Raw genomic sequence first — 20,662 nt, forward strand, 5'->3', positions numbered from 1 at the left:
GTGCAACTGAATGTAATCCAGGTTTTGCCAAAACGTATATTGGAGCTGAAGTTTTGTTTGTTTTTTACAGCTGTGTGTCTCTCCTCTGAGTTTATGAAATACACATTGCCGTCACACAGCAGCAGGATCGATATGTGTGTCTGAAAAGTGAGAGAGGAGCTTTGCGCTTTTAAACAGATGACAAGGCCGTAACTTCATTAATTATCTGTAATGATGAATGACCCCCGACACGGAGACAGGATAACTTCATTATCAGGCGGGCTGTCGCCCATAGATTCACAGTTTAAGCTGCTGTCAAATAACTTCACTGTCATTTCACAGCAGCCGTCCTCAGGTTGAATCCGAAGCTACAACCAAGCTGTTGGCACATTTTCTTTAAACTGTAAGGAAAAGTCTGTTTACTCTGGAAAGTCAAAAATATTTTTCTGTCATGTCAAGTTTATTATTAGAGTTATTTTATAGTTTTGCTACTTAAATTCAGTGTCTCACAGGACATGCAATGGCCATTATAGTGGATATGTTCTCATATACACAAGATCTCTCTAATAAGTACAATAGCCTATGTTGTGGGCATGAACTTTTTCCTCTCAAATACACTGCAGCATGTAGATCGGTCAGTGAAAGTGACACGATTACACATGTAACACGGCTAGGTCAAAACGTGGCTAGACAACACTTTATCTGTTTTCTTCTCTCCACTCTCTGTGCTCACATATACAGTAATTTAATACAGTTGAATTCCCAATAAAGCTGTTCATATTTACATGTGTTTCTGTTTCTCTTGTCAGACAACGGAAAAAGTATGAAACAGTGACTGAAAGGAGGCCAACAACTACATTAACTGCAGACACTTCCGAGCCATTTCCAAGCTGCTTCTCTGGACTGCTAAAATCCTGATTTTATATCCATGACATTGTCTGACAAGTCACCACAAACTTAAGTTAAAGGCAACAGCTGTGCTGTGATTTCAGCTACATTTACTTGTAAAATTATCATTCAGAGAGAAAGATACAAGTTCATTCACATCTGTGTCAGCTGCTGTGCAGTCAATTGAATGAGATGCATAGGGAGGTGTACCTGCTGAAGGAAAGCCCGACCTCTCACTTGCGGACCAATACTGGCAACTCTCTACTACACAAAGTCCTAAGGTTTTTACCAAAAAGTCGCTAGATTTGTTGCTAGGTGTTCTTCTTCAGCTACCTGAAAAGTTGCTAAAGGGGGCTAAGTTATCCACACTGCCTGTAAATTCCACCTGATGATGCTATAGAATCTTTTTGCACCAATTCATTTTGAAAGAGCAACAACCCATGGTGTAACTTCAGCACTAAGTCAGGCAGCATTCAGCTGACCAACGGTGTAACTTTATCAGTCAGTCAGTCAGTCAGTCAGTCACAAAATTTGCGTTCATAGGGCTGGTCCTGTTGATGCTGCCTAGCCAAAAAGTAGTGAGATTCCACCAAAAGAGTTAGTTGTGATTGAACTGTGCTCACGGCTCATGGCATGGACAGTGCTGGCTTGCTGTTCTGATGAGAGTCTACAACCCTGCACAATTACCATCCCTCGTGTAAATAGCTATACGTTCTGTACCTACCTGAATTAAGTTAAATTCCAAAAACAGAGGATTCCTTGTCGGGTGAAGTGATTTCCAACCACACGCATCCAGACTGTGTTGACGCGATTACTTCAGAGGCCTGTTCACAACAATATTTTTTAAATAGCTTCATGATTGTTGCGGATGCTGTGATCATTCTCAGATCAGGTCACACTGGGATGAATAGCTAACCGTGTACTACTCTCTGCTGGGTCATGGGACCAGTAAAGAACCAGTCAACCTGTTTGTTGTGGAGGAGACCACTGGATTGGTTCATGTCCATGGAACATTGGACCAAGAGCAGAGATAGAGTTACATTGTGAGGCTACAACTCAACACACACCTTATTAAACATCTACTCACTAATTAATCAAATAGCATTCAATATTTCATGTTTTTTAATTCAAGTGATTTTATTCAGGCTTTCCCACACTGTCTTTTTGATGACATTTTCCTATTCAGCACATTTCTTTTTTATTTTACACGAACAGAAGGGCAGTGGTAGCCGCCATACATCAGAAAGGAAAACAGTGATAATCAGAAACTAAAATCAAAAACAAAAAGTTATCAATGAAACATGCACTGCAAAAGCATCACAGCAATGTGTGCTCTGCACCAGTGTTGGAGAGTATCTAAGCACATTTAGTCAAGTCATTTAGGTGCAGTTTTGAGGTACTTGTACTTTAATTGACTATGATCTTTTTATGCTGATACTTCTACTTCACTACATTTCAGAGAAATATTTTACTGCACTTTGACAGCTATTATCAGTAGTTTCCAGTTACTTTAAAGATGAAGGTTTTATATTACAAAATATATGATCAGCTCATAAAATATGATGCATTCTTATGAATGGGTAGTAGAATGTTGTCTGCCTTCGTTTTTTTGTGCAGGGATTTTGGTTGGCATGTTTACAGCTACTGATGCTGACAAGGCCAACTGTTTCCATTCCAAGATCGCCTACAACATCGAGAAGCAGGAGCCCTCTGATGACACAGACCTCCTCTGAATAGACAGAGACATGGGATTCATCTATGTTAAAGAAAACAATTTAGAGAGAGAGGTCAGACAGATATCTGTGGTGGAAACATTCTACTATAAATCTTGAACAACTGATTCAACTTTCATATGCCTTCAATCATCTATAATACATTTGTAGATGTTTTGATAGGATTGTTGAGCTCATCTTTCATCCAATAATAAACTTGTGTTGGTCCATCTAGTGTCCACGGACACAAAGCTCCTACATCTTAACAATCACAGGAAGTTATATGGATGGAGCTCCTGGAGGCAACACAGGCACTGCTACAAATCATGTCAAAGTAGAGGACATCAATGATAACATACCAACCTTGGAAAAAGACCAGGTATCCACTCTGACTATGTTTCCAAAGAAAAGATATTTGATGTGATGTGAAATCACCAGTGTCAATAACTTAGAAAGTTTTGTGTACACACATTTCTGTACCTTGTTAATATACTGTGTGTGTACCCTACACTCCCAGTTAGCTACCTCTAACAACTACACATGGACTCAAGCGAATTTGCCTGGTGATTCCAGATGTTGGAGGAGGGAATGCAAGAGACATGCAACAACATCCTCCATCCCTTGTTGGGTCCTATAGCAAACTGGTGCACGTCCAGCTGTGCCCCTACAGCTGGCAGGATGGTGGTCAATTTTTCCAGACATTTCATGATTACTGGAGAGAGTGCTGCCGCTCAGTAGTTGTTAGGTTCTAAAGGACAGGGCTTCTTGGGTATTGGTATGATGGTAGATGTTTGACAGACGATGGGTATTGATGTTGTCCTGTAGGATTCCCAAAAGATGGAGTGGAGGATGGGAAAAAGCTTGAGCACTAGTGTTGTCAGATACCAAACTTATGACTTTGATATGAGCATGTCATGGGCCTGTTCTCATTAATTGTCATTTTAAATCTAATTTAACTTAATAGATAACTAAGTAAGAACAGGTCGGCATGTCTGTTGGTGAAATGGTTTGCCAAGTTGGATGTGTTGCCCCCCTTGGTGTGCTTAGGTGTAAACCATCTTTTTACAGATAGGCTTTGCGGTGTCCATGGGCTTTTCCTGACTGTGTAAGCGAAATAAAGCTATATTTCGCTTTGTGCATCTGCTTTATCGTCAAGCTGTGGACAGCCGGCAAGAGCAATTGTATTTGAAGCTATGCCTATCACATTTTCGCTTTCATGGTGAGTGGAAGCAGAGATCAGAGAGTGCAGAGAGTAAAAGCAGCAAGCAGAGCTGTGCACACACACACTGCCTGGCTGTAGCACATCGACATAACTCAGGAAATACAGCTCTTTTTAAAACACTGTCATTCTTCAAGCATCTATACTAATAACATGGGGTATAGTACAGTTTTCAACGGCAGGGTACTGCGATTACTACTGAACACCTTAGCCAGGAAGCCATCTAGCCCTGGTGCCTTGCAAGATTTGCAGCTGCACAGCAGTTGTGAAGGAAGGAAGTGTTGGCTCATCAAATGTGAGGGCTCTCAGCAGCTCCTCACAGGCAGCAGAGTGGTAATGGATGTCAAACTGTGCGTAGAAGTTTTTCAGAGTGTTAGCAAAGCAGCAAGCAACTCCAAATGGAATGTGTCTTTGCCAGTATGGTGGATGGATGCCTGCCTCTTTTTCTTGGTCGTCTCTGACGGAAGGATAACTGTTTATTCATGCTGCAAAAGATATAAAACCATAGTTGTAGGAGATCTTCCCAGCTATAAATGAGTGGGCTGTAACTGCTAACCCGTGGTTGTAGTGCTGAGCTTATATCAATGATCCATAGGATTATGAACTTGATACAAATTATTCAATGGCAGAAGATCTGGGATGCACACAAACTTACAAAACTATACGCAACAAGACAAACCATGTAAGGTAACAGCTATAAACTGATATAACAGATATTGCAGCATAGCATGTGCCATTATTTAAGTACAATTTTGAGGTACTTTAATTTGTAGATTTACTAAGTATTTCCATTTAATGCTGGTTCATACTTCTACTCCACTACATTTCAGAGAGAAGTATTTTAATGCACTTTGAAAGCAACAGTCAGAAGTTGCTAGTTACTTTAAAGATCAAGGTTTTATATTACAAAGTATATGATCAGCTCATAAAATATGATGCATTCTTATGTATATAATAAATCATACAATGTGCACAATAATGCAATAGTAAGAATAATAATTCTGCTGTATGATGAGTACTTTGACTGAATGTTGCTCCTCACTTACCTTTGTGGACATGAGTTTTAACCATGAAACAAGTTACTTCGAGTACTACATGTAGTATTTCTGACTTTAAGTCTTGTAAAAGGTTTCACTGATGTTTGGATTAAATCACAAATTAACGATGTGTGACAGATATCATTGATTGTGTGTGATAGCTTCAGGAATGTTAGAATTGGTATGATCATTCTCGGATCAGGTCAGACTGGGATATATTAGGAAATATTGGATTTTTTACTGCACTACATTTATTTGACAGATACACTTGGTAGGATGAATTAAAACATCTTTACACAGTAATGTGCCAGAGTTAAAAAGTCAGTCTGTCCAACAAAAAGGATGGTTACATGCTCTTGATGAAGTATTCATGACGATGTTCTGGACAGACTGCACAAAGCAACACTAATGTGCTTTATTTGTACTGCATTTGCACAGAGGAATGTGATGTGTAGCTGGGAGCCTGAAATCTCCGCTGGTTGTCTGGCAACTTTTTGTATGGATTAAACAAACAAAATATAATGTGTATAGTGGTGCCTTTTAGATGTGCTGCAAGGCCAGGCTAGCTGTTCCCTGTTTCCAGTCTTTGTGCTAAGCTATGCTAATAGTTGATGACTATACCATAATATGTAACAGACATGACAGTACTTTTCCTTTAAGCTGTTCAAAGTAATAATGGCATTGAGTTTTTTTATTGTTGCATGTGCAACAATGGTGTAGTATTCAGGCAGTATTGTGGAGAACACTGCCCATTTGGAGGTCATGAGATATAAAGTGCTGGATGTCTGATGAGGAGAAAACAACTGGCTGGCTGTTTTAGACATCGTCACTGGAAAGAACATGGGACATTCAGCATAAACACGGATCCCAACACCAACGAAGGAGTTCTGATCGGGGTCGCCTTCAAACCCTCGGTGAAGCCTGTCTCTATTTCTGAGATCCCAGGGGAAAATCCATTAATGGAGGTTATTGCTGTCTTGGCAGCCACTGACACTGACCCTGGAGAACATACAGAAAATGTTCGGTGACCTAACTTTCAGTTAGGTGTTCGGTAACCTACTTTTCAGTGTAAAACCTTCATAAATGCATGTTCATAAAATAGCTCCCATTGTATGAGGGTATAGATTAGCTAAATTGCGGTGAAATGTGTCTGTGGGTCTTATGTTTATAAATTCTGTTTGTCATTTTGGTTCGGATAGAAAATATATATTTTTTTAACAACAACAAATTAATCAAAAGAATAAACCAACACTGAATGACTTCTACTAACAAAGATTGTGTGTATCAAAGCCTGTATCTTATTCCTCTCTGCCACACAGCTCCATCGTTGTCCAAAAACTACTAAAAACACATCAGTGAGCATGAACACACACACTATTTAGTTACAGTAACAAGCTGTTTTAACAAATTACTGAGCCTTTTTTAACAAGACTAAAAGACTACAGCCACGTTAGCAGCTTTGTGAGGCTGTAATGTTTATTGTAAATGAAACCAAACTGTTAGATACTTAAACCAAAGTATCAGACAAATTGAAATTTTGATCTGTTTATGGTGCAAGATGAAAAGTCAAAGGATCACCACTTGCAAAAAGAACATTAATGTCTGCAACAAATTACATGATAATCAAGAGGAAAAGTCAGAGGATCACCAATGTCAGGAGGATTTATTCTCTGGGAACATAAATGTCCACATTTAATGCTTATCTATCCAATAGCTGATAAAATATTTGAGTATGGACAAAAGTAGTGGACCAACTGGCCAACTGACAGACATTGCCATACCATGCCAGTGTGGTTAAAAATGAAACAATAATATATGTATATTGGTGAGGTGTTTGTTAAAGATTTCACTTCAGTCCCAACTTATAGGGACCAATTGGCTTGGAGCTGAGAGCCCCATACAGCAAGTCAGAAAGTATTGAGAGATGCAACCACATTGTTGGTTTCATCTTTTCAGTTGATTTGTTTACAGTAAGAAAACTATAGAGCTGCATCTTTAAATTTCAGTACATTGTACAGGAGATGTTAATTGTTCAACTCCCTGCATGAAATTCAGTAGCAGAATTCATATTGATGAAAAGACATTTTTGACTGGTGGATGAATTAAAATATATGACTGCTTTGATTGTTGTAATCTAAAAAGTAAATATGGCTGCATGCTTTTCCCACAGATATGCTAGAGGCTATGATCCTGACAACTGGCCGTTGATCGATCCAGAAACAGCAGATTAGACTTCAAAAGGCCCGAGACAGATAGTCCCTGTTCTTATTGAATGGAACTTACTACGCCAAAATACTGACCCTCACTCAGGGCAAGCTCTGTTTATGATAGTAGGTGTAGACTTAAATTTAGAGAGCTGTTCTCCAGATGGTTTTGGAGTTTCTGAACCTTCCTTTGAACTGTATTGTTGTAAGGCCATGGCCAGACATTCAGACTTTGCTTGAATATCTTAAAGCTCCAATAAAAAATATTTTTGATATCAATACTAAGTGCATTTACATGAGCACTACTATCTTGATTATGACCATATCCTGGTTTTGAGAAACCTGGATATGCTACTAAGTAGAATTATATCAATGTACTGAGTCTATAGTGCATTCAGAAAGTATTCAGACCCCTTCATTTTTTTCACATTTTGTAATGTTGCAGCCAATTCGTTTTTTTCCTCATCAGTCTACACTCAGTACCCCATAATGACAATGCAACATAACAAAATGACAAAAAGTGAAGGGGTCTGAATGCTTTATAATTGCACTTTACCTAAAAACTTAAAATTAAAGTGAATACAATCAAAAACAAGAATAAGTATATTTGTAAACAAGCAAAGAAGCCTTAAAGTTATGAAAAGGATTAAAATAGATCCAAGGGGTTTCAGGAAAAATGTTCCAGTCTGAGGGTGCTTAAATTTCTACCCATTTCTTTATAGACAACAGCACAATAAAGAAAAAGTGTTGAGTCTGTCTCAGTAAGTCTGATGATCTTAATGGAAATTTGAAAACATAGAGCAACCAATGAATGTTTTCTGATTCCCACAGACACACCTCCTAAGATGGTCACAGAACAATAGCGTTGCAGGTGGGAGATGTAAATGATAATTGCCCCACACCGACCAGTGACTTGGAGTACATCTGCTCGTCACAGTACCTGATGAGGATAGAGACGTGAACTCAACCCCGTTAAGCTTGAGTCTTGTGGCTGAGGAGAGCCACAGGGAGTGGAGGGTTGAACCTTTGAATGGTATGGACATATTTATTATCTGCCACGACAGGGATCACTTCTGCAGCATGTCTAAAATATCTTGCCGGTAATTGATCGAAACCTGTGACTTAGTAGGATTCAGTTCAATAAGCAATCAAAAAACAACCTCATCAGAAACTTTGGAGAAAACAAATTATTTAGGTTTGATTCCCTTTTGTGTAGAAAAATTTATAATGTGTTTTGCACCATATATACCTGAAAGCTGTGGAAGTTTCTCAACCAGGTTTTTAGCAATTGTAGCAAAATGTAAGTTCAAGTGTTCAGCCACTTCCTTTTTATCTGATGTATTATGTATGTAGGTATGTATGCTGTAACAAACTCTGACCAGTATAGGTTTGCTATTATGAAAAATTTTACCCAAAATATCAGCTTGAAAAATTAAAAGCAATGTCTGTCCTCACAAGCACACAAACCCCTATATATACTATTTCGATTTTTGCCTTTCTAATAACTTTTATAACTTTTAATTTTCTAGTTCAGCTTCTGTGTCGTTCACTGAACTGTCAAGCCATGTTTCGGAAATGGTAAAACATCGGGCTTACTTTGAGCAGCAAGGAAGCGAATATCGTGGATTTTCCGGAGCAAGCTCTAAATGTTAAGATGTAGCACGTAGCCTCTTAATGAAAAAAATTTCATCCAGGTCAGTGATGTAATCTGTTAAGACACCCTTTCCACATTGTATTAGCCTCTTAGCTGGTGTCAGGCATGGGCTTGTATTATATTTTTATGTTTTTATTTAAATATTTATTTTGAGCTTTTTATATTTATAATTTTTATATATATTATATTTACTTGATGTCTCTATTGCTGTACATTTTATGAATTCTCTATATAAGTTATTTTTTTTCACATGTATTTTGTATCCCCTTTGTGGTCCACAGTCTATCCGTATAAGTTAGTTTTCTGATGTATTGCTTTATTGGAAAGTTTTTGTCTGAATAATTTTAGAAATGCTTCATAGGCTTTGTCAATATCTTCTTCAACATATACACTTTTCCAGTTTTGTGTTAATGATTAATCTCTAAATGGGCTCATGGATTCCTCCATACTCACTTGTATTTAATTTATTGGCATGTCTATGTTGAAATGTCCACAAATATATGCTAAGTCCCACTAGGAAAGTGCCACACCCATGAAATATACTCCATTTATCAGCATCAGTCCTATAATTATACTCTGAGAAGTATTTGTTGCTGAGAAAAACAAACAGATTTTTTCGGGGAGGTGCACTTATTTTTGCATTGTGTTTTACAAGTTACATAACTTGACATATGTTTATGAATAGTATTGCGACTGTTTTAACATCATAGGTTCTGACTATCCACATCAAGTTGGCTGCATCAATTCATTTTAGGGCAGTCAAAGAGATCAATTTTATCAGTTGTCCCATCTGATTATTATGTTTCAGTGTGTGCTCTCTATTGCTCTGCATTACTAGTCAAAGCGTGCTCCTTATTGTCTCCAATAACACTGAAAAGCAGGTCACAGTATCTGTGCAAATTGATATGGCATTGATTTTTTTTCCACAGTGATGTGACATTTATTCTTGTTCATTATTTTATCAGTAGATAATAAACCATCAATTTCACACCTCTGTAGGACCTCGGGACAGTACAGACCTCTGACACATAGATCTGCATCTCTCTCCATCCTTAGACTCTAAGAAAACAATTTTCATCTTTAAAGGTGGTATATTTAAGTTTTTGCCATCACAACATTAGCATTAACAGCTGTTTACTTATCAAGAGCTTCAGTCATTGTTGCTTTTACAAGACTATAGGTTAGAATACACTCTCTGGACATCTTCATTCTTTCACTTTGGACTAAGGGCAGACTGGACGCTATAGCGACTCACTAACGCTGAGTGGTATTATGAGACAGGATGGTCTGAACTTGCAAGTTTTGTAGATTGATAAATAAACAGCTTTTAATGCTAACATTGGCTATGTAACGATAGCAAAAACTTACATATAGCACCTTTAACTTTTTGATTGTTTTTGTGATACCTACAATTTGTATTTTTGAGAAAAATCATAAATATTTTTGGCAGGACATTGCTGGAAGATTCTTTTTAAAACACATTTTTTGATGCTTGCTGCCAAATGTTTGAACTGGCATGTCAGTCAACATGGGCCACACCCACAGTACATGGGGAGAGGAGGATAATCCACACAGCCCACCTGTACAGGAGCACACAACAGAACAATCTCATCCCTTGTTTTTTATGCTTAGTGAATTTGTCTTAAATACTGGACACACGTCAAACCCAGTGAGGAGCTTGAGCTTTGATCTTGACTGCCCTTGGGTGCCACTTGAACTCAGCTCACCTACTCTTGATGTTTTTCTGGTCTAAAGATGACAGGTGCAACCAGTGGTAAAATTTCCAGTCATATCAATTTTGTATTCTTAATGAGAATGTGTCAGAGCAAATAAATCACAGAGGAACTTAATATGTTAATATGCACATGCACTGTAAAAAATAAAGGCAAGGCAACTTCAAAACATAATGTTTGTTTCCTGGGCATGAAAATATTAATGTATTAATATAACTATTTACACAGTGCACATTATTTCTATTTATTATGAAAACAAGATTTTTTTTATCTGAAAATTGATGTATGCGCCTCAGTCAAACATGTCTGCCAGTTATACCAGAACAAACAGTGAGCTGCTAAGAAATGCTTTGTCACAGCGTTTCAAAGAGTCTGATATTTTCAAAAGAACTAGTCCTATACTGGGTCATAGTCACAAGTAAAGAAACAGAAAGTTCCAGTGCCATCAACTTTTTATAAAAAAATATTAACTAAACAATAAGGTGAAACTTTAAAGTGTACTTTAAAGTTTAATTCCTTTCTTTGATTATCACAATTTATTTTGATAGACAAAAATAAACATCAGTAGTATTTATGAAAATTTAATGTAAATTTCATTTCTAAGACTTTTTAGGACCTGTGCAAACCTGCATTATCTCAGTAACCTGAGATTTAAAAAAAAAAAAAAAAAAACTTTGTATCAGAACTAAAATCAAGTTTTTTTTTTGTTTGTTTTTTGTTTTTTGTTTTTTGTTTTTTGGGTACCATTAACAACATGATGTTCATTTGTTAACGCTCAGAAAGGCCACACTGAGGAACAGGCGTTCTCTTTTTCAAGTGTGCTGAATTTTTATAAATCTAAACAATAGAAATGACAAAGCAGTAATACTGTAAATAGTCATCAATAAAAGAAGGTAAGATAGTCATGAAATAAACTGAAATAATAATAACCACATTTGTTGTAAGTATAATGGAAAGCAACAAAAGCATCTTCACTTATACATGTTTAGTGAAATTCAATCTTATCCTTAATGAGATCTCTAAAACTACTCAGGGACACCAGATTGTATTTAATGTAGGAGCATGTAGCTGAAGTCAGTCTGCAGAGTGAGTTTGATGAGACCACCTAAATAAATTAACTCAAAGATAAACAGAAAGAGGAGTTTTACATAAAAACCTAATAAAAAATTAAGACCACTACTGCAAAATCACAACAAAACAGGAGAATGAAATGTAGACTCTTAAGCATTAGATTGCTGCCATCTAAAGCTGTATTAGTAAACGATCTAATATCAGATCATCATCGCCCCTAATCAGCACCTAATTAACCGCCATGTTTCAATTTAACAGAGGACTCCTTTGCAAACTTTAGTCCCTCCCAAACTGATCATCTTGATTGTGCTGCAGGCTCAATGTGATTAACACTGGACTCTATTGCCCCTCTTAAAAAGAAGATAATAAAACAAAAGAGGTCCATGATTTAACTCCCAGGCCCGCATATTAAAGCAAACAATGTCAAAACTTGAAAGGATATGGCTTTTTCTACCAAACTGGAAAAATCCCACTTAGCCTGGCAAATTCCAACTAACTTCAAAAATGTATTCACCTAAAACATCAACCTGTCTCTTAAACCCCATCACAACTTAGGCTTCTTATCTAGATATAATCAATCTGACTTGATGACTATGTACCACAGTCCTAATAAAGTAGCTGTAAATAAACCTGTTCCTAAGTCAGGATTTAGAGTGCATCGTAGCACAGAGACAGCAGTGGTGAAAGTTACAAATTACCTTCTAATTGCATTGGACAAAGGACTTATCAATGTACTTGTCTTGTTTGATCTTAGTGCTGCATTTGATTGATTGTAATCAATATTTTCATTTACAGCTGTTTGTAGAATATTAAGTTTGTTTTCAGTTAAATACGTGTAGCCACCATCAGCAGGAATGTGTGTATTACTCCTTTAGTCTGTAGTTTCTTAACACTAATTTTACTCATTTTTAAATATTCTGAAACAATAGGAACACAACTGTAATTTACTGTCTCTTCTTCAAATTGTTCCACATGGGTTTGCATATGTGCCTGTATGTGTGTGGACACTGGGATACTGCCAGCCCTATAATTTCTTACCAAAAAGTCTGAAAATCTACCTTCCAGGTTTGAAAACTTCAATACTTCATGAACTGAAAGGATAATATGGTTTCATTTGACTTTACAATCTTCTTGCTTTAACAAAAGCATTTGTTAAAATTGTGCTTTTCTCTCTGAGATGAGCTGTTTTTAGAAGATGAGGCCCGACTGCATGAGGCTTCATCACGACAACTGATGGGACCAAAGTGGAGCGGCTTTTTATAAACACGTTTGACATTTGCAACTGAAATTAGGGGCCCTAGACATCACTTGGCACTTAACTCCGTATGTTATAACACTGGGAGAAGTTAATATTACTGCAGTACAGTATTTTGTATAGACTCTTGGTTGAATGAATACTTTAGAAAACCAAGTGGCATTGCAAAAGGATGAAATATCAATTTTCAGAAAAAAGTGGTAGATAATTTCCTAAATGATTTCCTGAGTCTCAGGGTGTTTTTACAGTGTGCTCTACATGTCTGTCATTGTCAGCTTGATCAAGTGTTCAACCCTGAGGTCTTGCCTTAACTTTTCAAACTGTAGAGCAGTGAGCAGACACACCTTTGAGAAATATGCATGCTTGTGAGGGTTGAAGTTATAAAAGCATACATGAATCAAGGGGAGGGAGAAGGGGGGAGGAGTACATGGCTGCATGTCCAGGAGTAGTTGTAGGAGTGAAGGAAGGGAGATGAAGCTGACACAAGTGTGATCAACAGAAATTATTTAAGGTTTATCAGTTTGTTTAACTCCAGTCCACAGTTGGTTTGCAACACTCAAAAAGGACAGGCCGGCGTAACCTGTGGCTTCCCTGCACTCATGGCTCGACTATCCCTCAAAGAAGTGGGCTTACTGCTTCTGTTAGTGTTGGCCTTGGTGAGTATTCACCCTGAAGCTACTCATAGCTTTCACCATGACACAACGGGACATGCTGGATGCCATGAGTGAACCTGTTGTTACAGGAGAGGGAATTATTCTTTAAGATTGCACTTTATTAACTGTAATTACTGATCACGATAAAGCACGCTTAAGTACATAAAATACACTTCAGTTACAGCACCAAAAATAGCACCAAAATACTCACGAAATACCGCATTACTAAATAATGCATTGATAAATTGAAAAACTGGACCATTGGTGCATTTTGTCTGTAATTATTGAGTCTGCCTAGGCAAACTACAGTATACAGAGCATATTTGAACAATAATGCTGTGCTAGAAAGGGTTACATGTAGTAAAAGTTGAGAAGTGTGGTCTATTTAGTCTGCTTATAAAAGTTGCTCTAATATAGTTTAGTTTTTAAACTTGCAGAACAGTTTATATCTAGTGTTGAGATATAGTCAAGTTTTATTTATGTAGGCCGAAACTCAAAAATTTGCCTCAAAGGGTATTTATATTATACAATAAAGTAAGATATCAAAATACTGTTAAGTGATGTAAGAATAAAGATTTTAAAAATGACGAAATGTATCATTAAATGTGTTTCACAGAATGTATTCTTGAGCGCATGTTCGTGTTGGTGGGTTTTTTAGTTAATAAATGTCCTGCAGTACATGTTACATGTCTTTTTTATCCTGCCCTCCTGGCCAAGTCTCTCTTGAAAAAGAGAATTTGACCTGGTTAAATATGTACAGGTTAAAAACACATAAAAACAAGTTCACATGGAGTAGAGTATATTATTATTATTACTATTATTATTATTGTTATTATTATTATTATTATCATGGACATAGCATGAGACTCTGGGCATGTAGTATCGTCTTGGTGACCATGTTTGCTTATGTCATTTTTCGACTGAGGGACAAACACAGATCCCGATCAGTTTCTTCAAACACCATTAATTTGAATAGAGATCACCAACAAATTTCTTTTTGTCAGAATTACAAAGAATAACTATGTGATTCTAATTTGCTAATATGTGATGAGAAACTTAAAAAATATTTACACACTGGCCTCCACTTCCTTCTATATATATCTTATACAACATACATAAAGATGATATTCAATCAATCAAACATAAATAAATAATTAAATAATATCTGAAAAGAAATGTAGCAATATGTTTACATTTTAATGTAAAATTTCTACCATGACAAATAGTGGGGACAGGATTCCAACAACGGTTTTTTGTTTTGTTTTGTTTGTTTGTTCTTTTGTGTGTGATCAACAGTGAAGAATCTCAAACTTAGGACACCAACACATCAGTCACAGGCCTGAAGGTTTGGTAGCTTTAAACATTATTGGCAGCAGAAACTGTGATGACATTTTATCACCAAATTGAGCTCTCACACGTGAGCGAGAACAAACGTTCAATTGGACTCAAGGTACCACTGTGACCTTATAAAACACATTTTTGGCATAGCTAGATAATTCATATTCTTTCATAGTCTTCACTACATATTAAGTCTGGATGAGTCTGGACAGACATAGATGAAAACTGCAACTTGACTGGTTTGTGGAGGCATATGACTGCGAGACAGTAATTCTACTTTTATTTTAATTTAGAATTGGATCTAAGATTTCTTTTCCAAGTTAATTAGTTATTAAGGTATATGCAGCTTTAGATGTGAATGGAGATAAGTAGTTTGGTTTTTATTTGGCTTCAGTTGTGTTATATTATCTGTATGTGTTATTAATGTGATATATAGGGTGCTGATGTTATTTGACTGAAAAAAGTGTCCAGCTAATCGTCTTCAGTTGGTCAGTAACTTTTTCATATCCAGTGTCCAGGTGTTCCACCCAGAAACAAAAGCAAGGAGTCCCTACAAACTAAAATTTAAACTTGTACATCTGCTGTATGGTTCCAGATGCTCAGTGCTGAGGCAAGACAGAAGAAGTCCCAGACACTGAGAAGGAAGAAGAGAGAGTGGATTCTTCCTCCTGCCAAGCTGCTGGAGAACACTGACTATACCCAAACGGAATTCATTGCCAAGGTCATTTCACTTTTGCTCATTAAAATCTTATTTCCCACAATTTGTATCTAGTATGGCATAATAATGTGTTAAGAAAACTGGCAAAGTTCCAAAATGGGAGAGCCTCAAAGTTATCCAAAACATCAAACAAAGAACTGGTTTCTGCCACAAACCCTGCAGTGAAAAAAACTGTTTCCTCTCATAGCAGCTGAAAAGACAGTTTGCTCCAGTCCTGAGCTGTACCACTATAAGCAATATGGCCCTGAGCTAAAGTTGTACTTTGACATACTGTGCCATGAACGTCAGTTTTGTCTGAGTATAAGGCCTGAGTTTGAAAGATTTTTAGACCAGCCTCCAACTAGTACAGATGTTCCAGGTTTGTTTATTACAGTTGTGAAAGGTACTTTTAGTCCCGCTAGGTCAAACCACTGCTGCAGTAATAATTTTTTTATTCTCTAGGAATGCAAATATGTATACTTAAAGGCCCTACTTCGGCACAGGTTCAGGGACCCAGGTGGTCAGGAAGCCCCCTAAACAAGAGTCTGTTATTGAAATTTTGAGTCAAAAGTCAGGATGTCACCATCATTTTTAAATTTGAATACAGAGTCTCTTTTTATTTTTATTACGTATTTGTTTATTATAATAGTTATAATAGCATTTTCCCCACATGTTGTAGCTTTACAGTATATATAAGTTAGTTATTAAAGTATGTTACTAAGTTACGACTGTAACTGTTTAAAAGTCTTTGACTGCAGCACAGGTTTTCATCTGTGCTTTCCTTTAATATTTTGTACAGTGCCTTTTGGTATTTTGTAATATTTGTGGAGAGGAGTGTCAATGTGGATCTGTTCTAGCAGGACATTTCCAAAGGTTTTGGATAGCCTCTCTTCAGCTCCAGCATTACAGGATTTAAGTTCAGGAGCAGTTTTCAGCGGCACTTTACAGATATGGTTAAAATGACTCCGAGCAGCAGTGAAGTTGGGTGTGGGATTGGTACGCTGCTAGCTTTTAAATATGTGCCCTGGGCCCAATAGTCGGTCCATGAATGTACTGTATGTGTAGCCATGTTCCTATAGACAGCCAAAATCTTGATGTCACATCCAGGCCAGTAGCTGTTTCACTTGCTCCTATAACTCAACTCTGGCTTTCTTTCACTGAACTTTCTGAAAACATGAAACATGTCTCTGTGTTTTGCTTTGCATATTGTAACATAAATAAGTACAGCTCTTGGTATTAGAATCTGAAGTACACTTTCAAGAAGACCACTTTCATGTGTATGCATTATAAACTGAGCCAGAGCTGGGAGTCAGTTTGCTTAGCTTAGCATAAAGGTTGTAGGGGTAGATTCTTGTAATGTATGTTATTACAAATGTCAATGTGATTTGAATTCCAACTCTAGGAGAGTAGACAACTATAATTCCTGTGGAGAATTTTGGTTAAAAAAAAATTACTTGGCTGAACTGAGGTTTGAACCTTGAGGTGCTGAAGATCTCTGAAACATTTAGCAGTTAGATTCTATTCACTTTGTATTGTATATTCATCTTGGCAGAGCATGGTGGGATCGTTTCTTCCTGACTTGAGTAACAAACGATACTGAATGTGAAAGAAACAAACTCACATGGCATTTTCTCCACAACATTGGCTGAACAGTAGCCATGAAATATTAACATGTATGGTATGAGGAAATACATGTTGTTGGGAATAAATAACACATTCAAAGTATTACTATTAAAAGAGACCTGAGTAAAACCCAAAAATTGAAATAATCACAACAGTGTTTCCATATCTGTGATTTTTTTTTGTCAGATTCGCTCTGATAAAGACAAAGATGCAAAGGTGCAGTATTTTCTCTCTGGTCCAGGAGCTGACAAACCACCTTTCAACCTCTTTGTGGTGGACCATGACACTGGCTTTGTATGCATCACCGGTATTCTGGACAGGGAGAAATACCCATCCTTCAATGTAAGTCTTTCTTTCAGTAGGTCTCCACTGTGTTTTAACCCCTCCTGAGTCTTGCCTGTGGCTTAGACAACAATAACACTTTGTTTCATGTCAGTGAATGATGTTTCAGTTTAATTTTAATAAATAGGTTGTGTACTTACTTACATTTTACAAGTGGAGGAGAATTGTGTTACTTATGGAAATTGTTTATTGAGTTGTCCGCTTTGGTAATAAGTCACGTAAATTCCACATTCCAAATCTTGTGGTCTGAAACAGTCTATTCAATGACTGAACTTGAACACCTGGCCAAAGCAAAGAAAGGAAGAAAAATGGAAAATGGAAAAATTTCAGTCTTTATTATCAGTGGTCACTTGTCTCACTTGGTCAGCCCCTGCAGCGACTGCAGAACCAGCAGGTTCAGACCTGCAGTTTTGGACCTACAGTTCTAGGACTAACCTGTAGTCAAGGAAAATAACACTTGTGCCATCTGCTGGTAGAAAAAAATGTATGCGTTTTGATAGCTGGACCATTTTCTCTGCTATTGCTGTGTCAGAGTTACAGAGTAAGAGTAAAGAGCTCACACCATTCCAAAGAATAATAGGTTACAAGAAACAAAAAAATGTGCAGTGCATTCCTGTCTGGTGCTGAATATGTGCACAAAATTGAAATAATTTACATATTACATTGACATATAGTTTCTTCACAAAATCTTCAATAGCTGACAATGGAGTGTTTTAGCCACAGAGTAAAAACTGCAGCAGTAACACTCACTGCTTTCAGGTGGTGCATGTCAGCAGATGTAGAACTGGTCTGACCATTAGTGAACAGCTCCACCTTGTGGAGAATCTACAGCCTATTGACCAGCAGAGAGTGAAAAGTTGAGCTTGAGGGTTCCTTCTTGACATCACACTGTGTTTACACAGAAGTCCTTTAAGCCGTGTATTTCAGTCGTCCTTCTCATGCGTCTGAAGGAAAATATTTTAATCTATGCAGTTGTCTACACAAGGCACATAACAACTCACATTTTACTCTTGTTATACGCCTGTAAAAGTGTAATTTTATTTAATTTCCTGTGTCTTACTGCATAACCACACTGATTGTGTACTGGCTCTGAGCCCTTCCAACATGTGGGTGAACTACAACTCAATACTATACCGGAACACCTCCTGTGTGACAGAGACAGACAATAGGAGCTGCTGCTTTGCTAACATGCTGCTGAAAGTTTAGGAACAAATCTAGTACGTAGACATTGAGTTGAGATTTTTTTGTCAATATGACATAAGTCATTTTGCATCTAAAAACATGAATGTGTAAATGGGTTTATGAATTCCACCATTACATCTTAAAATACCGATAGTAAACCGTCTAACTCTGTCCCATGTCCTCATGTAACTAATGCAGCTAACAGGAATTGCTAAACACAGAGATGGAACCACAGCAGAGGATGACATCCCACTCACAGTCACAGTCCTGGACCAGAATGATAACGCTCCTTATTTTGAGCTGCATACTGGGAACATCACAGAGGCAAGCAAAAAAGGTAGCGCCAGATGTCTGTATTTATGCTTTTCTTCTGGTGTTTTGCAGTCATCTGAGGTGGCCACAGCTTAGTTAATAAAATGAGATGTTACATGTTTCAGAGTCAATCCAAGTTCAGCAACACTTGAATTAAAATATGATTGAAAGTTGTGGTGTTGTTTGTTTCTGTTGTTTCTGTTGTCAGACAATGGAACAAGTATGAAATAATGACTGTAACATGGCCCACTAACTATGTTATCCTGCAGTTATTTCTAAGCAATTTCCAAGCTGCTGCTCTGCACTGCTAAAATCCTAGTTTTATAACCCCGACACCTTACAAAATCACCATAAACACAAGTTAAAGACAATGGCTGTGCTGTGATTTCGGCTATATTTAATTGCAAAATGATCACTCAGAGAGAAAATTAGAAGCTCATTCACGTCTATGTCAGCTGCCGTGCAGTCAGTTGAATGACACGCATAGAAAGGTTTGCCTGTGGAGAGAAAGCCAGACCTCGCGCTCGCGGGGCAATACTGGTGGCTCCCTTCTACAGAAAGTAGCTAATGTTTGTCTAAAATGTCACTAGATTTGTTGCTAGGTGTTTTTTTGAGAAAAAAGGTGCTAAGGGGGTCTGAAAAGTCAGTAAATCTAGCAATGAAAGCACAAATTCTTCTTGAAACAGCAACGGCCAGTGGGGAAATGTAAATACTTGGCCAGCCAACCAATTGTTTAACGTCAGCACTCAGTGACATGGCATTTGGCTGACCAATGTTGTAACTTTATCACACAATCACTCACTCATTCACTCACTCAATCACTCACTAAGTCATGGACATTTGCGTTTATAGGGCTGGCTCTGCTGTTGCGGTTCAGCCAATAAAATATAAAGATGTTTTTGCCAAAGTTTAAATTTGGTTGTTAATTATTCAGTCAGTAATATTTAATCTTATGGAGTAAACACTTCAGATTTGAAACCAGGTTTCCAGGTTTTTTAACTGTTAAGGCATCCAAATGTTTGTTATAACAGATTATTCAATGGTGGTTGTGTGAATTTCAACCACTTCTCAATAGCATGTATTTTGTGTTTTTTTTTTTTGCATGGGTAGAAATGTGACTCTGCTCATCAGAAGGACAGCATTGGTTGTTTAAATGGTTTTAAACAGCCCATGTTCTTTAGCCCTGTCCTCTCCTGGAAAGGACACCTACTTTTGTGCAGAGCAAATAAACCAGTAGCATGATAATGATACAGATGTAAGAGTTGATTGGGAGTACAAAGCATCTGACCTCTGAAATCATCACTGGGACCCTCGTCTCATGTTCTACCAAAACAATTTTTTTTAAATTAACCATGACCATAATTTTTTACTGACCAAAACAAAGTAGTCTTATTAAAATCATGTGGTCTGGCTTAATAATAAGACTACCATTTAGCATTAAACACATATTTATAGATGACCAAATGTCTGCTAGCTCAAAACCTTTTATTACAGGATAATACTAAAGGTTGTCTTGTCAAGGCAATAGTCATGTTTGGGACCAGTTTATCTTGACAAGCAATTTCAAAAATGCTATGAAATTTGCTGCATATTTAATTACAATTAATTTTGATGATCTCTTTTGGTGATCTCTCCTCAAGCACCACTGTCAGGCAAACCTTTAAAATTTGGTAGAAATTAGGTTATGAGTCATTTAAGTTGGGGCTAATAGAACCAGATTTGACATGGTTGCATTTGTAAGCCATTAACAGCTCTAAACTCTC

The sequence above is a fragment of the Xiphias gladius genome, chromosome 6 (assembly GCF_016859285.1).
Source record: "Xiphias gladius isolate SHS-SW01 ecotype Sanya breed wild chromosome 6, ASM1685928v1, whole genome shotgun sequence".
Lineage (NCBI taxonomy): Eukaryota > Metazoa > Chordata > Actinopteri > Istiophoriformes > Xiphiidae > Xiphias > Xiphias gladius.